This window comes from Limulus polyphemus, unplaced genomic scaffold (assembly GCF_000517525.1).
Source record: "Limulus polyphemus unplaced genomic scaffold, Limulus_polyphemus-2.1.2 Scaffold346, whole genome shotgun sequence".
In the NCBI taxonomy this organism is placed as follows: domain Eukaryota; kingdom Metazoa; phylum Arthropoda; class Merostomata; order Xiphosura; family Limulidae; genus Limulus; species Limulus polyphemus.
Window position 1 is genome coordinate 160,966 of NW_013665956.1, and position 5,344 is coordinate 166,309.

The 5,344-nt window shown below is 37.9% G+C and overlaps 1 protein-coding gene across 2 annotated transcripts in view; it reads left to right on the top strand.

Moving 5' to 3' along the window:
- The first annotated feature begins 708 nt into the window (after positions 1 to 708).
- LOC106457568 (peptidyl-tRNA hydrolase 2, mitochondrial-like) overlaps positions 709 to 5,344 on the top strand; it is a 74,670-nt gene continuing 70,034 nt past the window's right edge. For both annotated transcript variants that reach the window (XM_013916999.2, XM_022383559.1), the window contains exon 1: positions 709 to 860. The gene's annotated coding sequence lies outside the window, so the exon portion shown is untranslated. The remainder of the gene's footprint in view (positions 861 to 5,344) is intronic.

Sequence of the window (5,344 nt, forward strand, 5' to 3'; positions counted from 1 at the left end):
TCTTTTCCTGAAAAGGAATTTCTGAAAAATACTTCTCTGCACATCTTCTCACCCTTCTTTCCCTCTACTGGTGCAAGTTATTATTGCCTTATCTAAGAATAAAGTTACTTTTGAGGGAAGTACTTATGGGGATCTACTGTGCATGGTGGATGTGTTGCTCTCCTATTGGTGGAGAGCTTATTGTTAAATGATGATTACATCTTGTACTATCAGAATTCACATTATAACATGTGCCTTAACCCTTTCAAGATGGGTCACGTGTGAAAGGCCATATCATCTCGTTTGTTGACTCGCATTCAAAATTTTATTGAACTACTGTTTCATTAATTTATGTCAATAAATTTGGTATCAAACTGTAGATTATAATTAAAATTTTAGTTCTATATATTACTGAATTTGTTAATTTAAAAGCAAATATTGAAAAAACACAGATAAACATAGATTTTTCTGTGTCATATGGTATGTTGAATGCAGCACTGGTTCAAATTAGATGTTTGTGAAGTCAAAATATTTTTTATTTTACAATGAATATTACTTTGCAAAAGAGATAGGCAACATGCAAAAAGAAAAAACAGACATAAGAAAAACATTGCTTTACAAACTTTAAGACAATAAAAAAGTTGATATTTTGCGTATGAAAGCATTGTAATGTTTACTGATAATTTGCCAAATTTTGTTAACATTCGATTACTAATTTAAATGTTATAGCATGAAAACTATAACAAGCACAAAATGGTTATGAGATTGGTCCCAGGGACCAAGCCCGTGCTGAAAGAGTTAAGTGGAAGATAACTCATGGCTAGTGGAATGCACAAAATCTGAAAGGCAGACATGTGAGGGATAGCTGTGTGTGCATAGAAGTAAGTAACTATCGAAAATATATTTTTGTGTAAGGAATATCTTAACTTTGGAGGGGGGGGCACTAACAGTTGGATACATTTTATTTTGATAAACAGCAATTGTCCCTGATAGTTGTACACAAGTCCTTATTCTCTATTCAAAGAGGTAATTCACTGCTGGGTCAGAAGTTGGGAGCATATGCCCCTAATGCCTCATCAGTTCTGCAGCCAATGTTTGTTTACCATTAACATACTTAGAAAAACTTTGCTGTTAGATTTAACAGTATCATCTGGCTTTTTGTCATAAACATTTGTGGATTTGTAATTTAATTTGTTACCAAATGCTTATCTCTTCTTTGTTATGTAAATTTTTCAACCTATTTCAGCCAATTTAAATTTATGGTATTTGTCTGTGATTTTTGTCTTTTATGTCTTTAATAATCCAAGTGGGTTTGATCTTTTCTGTTTTTTTCCTCTATTTTTAGAACATGCTTATCTTGAATTAAAAGCAGTTTACTTTTGAAACGTACTCACGTCTGTCCGATATTGTCTTTAAAACTTTTTTTTATCATGTTAGATGTATGGTCAACATTATTTACAAAAGAAATATTAAATGGAACTTTCTCTATTTAAATAGCTTGACATTGAGAAAAAATTAACTTTAGACCAGCAAATGCACATTTAAATAATTTTCATTATTACATACATTTGAGTTTTTTTCAGCATATGCTGTATAACTGTCAATTCCAAAACATGCATACATCTGCTGACATTTATAGCTATTTCTCAATCTTCATCTTTGCCATCTAAACATCGTGTTTGCTTGCTCCAGTCATTATACCCCACTCGACTGCGCTCAGCAATATCTAATTTGCAAAACTTTACACTGGCCCTCACATGCCCTCTATGCAGGTACTGTATATATAAGCACTGTATATCGACAATATAATCACTTTTTCTCGACAAAGCGCTAGGAATCATGTTTTGTGGTTAACTTTTCTTTTAAGCATTTTGACAATAGTCTGGTTTTTTCCCCCATTGCAAATATTTCGTTGGTTTTCTTTTGTGGTTCATGAACAACAACAACAAAAACAGCTGGTATGAATTCCCATGTAAAGCGCTAGGAATTATGTTTTGTGGTTAACTTTTTTTTTTAAGCATTTTGACAATAGTCTGGTTTTTTTCCCCGTTGCCAATATTTCTTTGGTTTTCTTTTGTGGTTCATGAACAACAACAACAAAAAATGCTGGTATGAATTCCCATGTAATGGTTTCTGGCACGGGGGTTAACCAGACCTTGTCCATTCCTCCTTTGTTTTCTGGTGGTAGTTGGCTACCTGGGGGGTCCACTCTCGGTGGAGGCTGTCTGTGACTTGATTTGTGTTGTGTTGGAGTCCTTCATGCAGTTTGGGGTTTTCCCCGGCATTTCAGAGTTGGCTTTTCATCATGAATATACTGGGGAGAATTTAGACACTGTTTTCTTCTCTTTCTTTCGCTAGAGCTGCCTGTACTGTGGGCTCATCTGCCTTTGGGGATTCACCCCCTTGCTTTTGAGTCTACCCTGCCTTGTTGTCAGATAGGTCTTGGGGAGATTACTTAGTTCTTCCTCCTTCCTCTGATATTGCCATGTATGCTGGGGTGCTTGCAATGCAATTACAAGAGAGTATTGCTATGTCTTGCTCCCCTTACTTATCAGAACAACATGTCTTGGCTTATCGTCTGGCTGTAGTATATTTGGACACTCAACAGTTGGATTTGTTGTTACATTTATGGGGTTCTAGGTTAGAACCTGTTATATGTCTTACCAGATCTCCATTTTTGTGGATTCATTTTACTCTTACTACTGTATTGTGATACTCCTTTTCATGATTTCTAGGAGTCACCCATTTTCGGCCTTACTAGTTTGCTGGAGTCCCTGAAACTTTCGAAGCCCGATTTTATACAGTATTTTGCAGTTTTCTTTATTGTCATTGGCTGCTTGCCTCTCTTCTACTCTAACGGGTAATTCTGGAGGATCGATCATTTGCATATTGTGGTCCCCATCTTAGACACCCAGTCTTATTGGTTTACAGAATCGGTTCTATCCATATTCTTGGGAATCTTCGGAAAGTCAGGATTGAGGCAGTGTTCAGCATGTTCAGAATATCGATCCCGTTTATCCAGGATTCTATTCTTGTCTTTTTCTGGTGACCAAGAACACTAGAGATTAGCTTCTTATCATCAATCTGTCTCAACTCTATCTACAGCCTCCTCATTTCACCATGGAATCTTTTCTTCAACTTAAATGGCACTTCACACCTGATCTTTGGATGACCAAGTTTGATGTTGCAGACACCTATCTTCACGTCCCCATAGCAGAGTATTTTTGTCAGTTTCTACATTTTTTGCATGAGGACCAGATGTAGCAGTTCCAAGCTCTCCTGTTTGGACTTGCTTCAGCACCATATGTTTTCTGCTAAGTAGTATGGGCCTTTGAGCAGCATCTTCATTTTCTGGGTCTGTGCACACATCACAATTTGGAAGATTGACTTCTTTTGGCACAAACCTGCAATGTTGCCACACTACATCAACATATTCTTCTTTCTGACACCAGAAGGGTGGACTTCATATCAGGTTGGAAAAATCCATTCTCTCACTAACTCTATATATGGTCCATCTTGGGGTGTTTTTCAATGCACTTTGAGTCAAGCTCAACCTTCTACACTCACACTTCATGCTAGGGAAGGGTTTATCAGGCATTTGGTTATGTCTCCTTCTCCCACTGCATAGATGATTATTTTTGTTTTGTGGACTTGGGTTTCCCTAGAATCCCTTATACCATTGGATTAGGCCCATATGAGATCCCTTCAGTGGTCATTTAGTGGCTAGTGGCTCATGCATACCGATCCTTTGGATCACACAGTCTCTTTGCTCGAACAACTTGCAGATCTCAAGTGGTGGCTAGACAGGAACAACACAAATATCAGGGTATGAATACCACTCCTTCATGTGGAAATCCATCTCTTCATGAATGGGGTGCCTTTCTTCTGTGGTAGGCATTCCAGGGTAGTTGGACTGACTACGAATTTACCCTACATATCAACATTCTCAAACTTCTTCCAGTATATCTACTAATAATTCCAGGTCTTCCTCTCTTGTACAACAGAATGGTCATGATTCATTCTGACTACTCCACAGTGGTTTCATATCTTTCTCATCAGGAAGTTCTCATTCTTGAGCTCTTGGTTTTTGGGCTTTGGATCTTCTTTTTTGGCTCATTCCAATGACATCCTTTTGGCCTGTCATGTGCCAGGGGTTATTATTTTGATAGCAGATCAGCTTTCTCGATCCCATCAGATTCTTCACCAGCATGGATGTTTCATCAGGTGGTCTTTCAATGGATTTATTCTCATTTTGGCTCTCCAATGATCAACACCTTTGCAACCCATTGAAATGCTAGCCTACCATTCTGGTCTCTTATTCCATATCCACAAGCTCTTGTGATAGATGATTTCAGTCAAAACTGGACAGGATTTCATTTGTATGCCTTTCCTCCTATTCATCTCTTACCCCAACTCTTGTCATTTCACCCCATGTTGGGTTTTCTTGTCAGCACCTTTTTGGCCTGCTCAGACATGGTTTCTTCTTCAGTTGCTCCAGGAATGTTTACCACTACCTCTTCATTCATCCTTGTTGAGACAACCTCAGTTCAACATTCAACACCTGGACGTTTAATCTCTCCAGCTTGATGCTTGGAAGTTATGCAGTCCTTTGCCCATCCATAAGGAGTTTCAATTCTTTAGTTTCCATTTATTTGACTAGATCATACATCAACCTACTATAGCAATCTATTGATGGAAATGGACTACGTATTGTCAGTGGTATCTTCGGTGAGCCTTCAACCCACTTCATCCACCAGTCTCCATAGTTTCTAGTTTTTTGACATGGATTTTTGAAAGCTTTGGCTTCTACTTTGCATTATATACATCCTTCACTGCTCCCTTTTGTTTTTCTATGTATATGAAGGTTTTTGACTCCTGTGCTATCTCGTTTTCTGATCCTTTCATATTCTTCATCCCAAACAACCATTTCAGTTGCTTAATTGGGACTTTAAAGTTGTTTTTTCATTTGTTATCACTTTATCCCTTCAAACCTATGCTTCCCTGTTCTTTGTATCACCTTTCCCTCAAGGTATATTTCTATTGTTGTTAGCTTCCAGCTGCAGCTGTTCTGATTTATTTGCCATTCCTGTTCAGCAGACTCTCTATCCTTCCACCTATTTTTTTGCTTTATCCAGACAGATCATTCCTATTGAACACTCTCGCTGCCAGAGAAGGGAATATATTCTTTTTACCAATTCCTTTCCCAGGAATTTCTCATCTTTACAATCTATCACACCCAGATCTTTTGTGTCCAGTTGGAGCACTTAGATGTTCTGTGGCTTGTACAGAACTATTCAGGGGCCCTATGCACTGGTTTTTTATTTAGTGGGATCCTGCAGTGTCCCTGGATTTATCACCCATTATT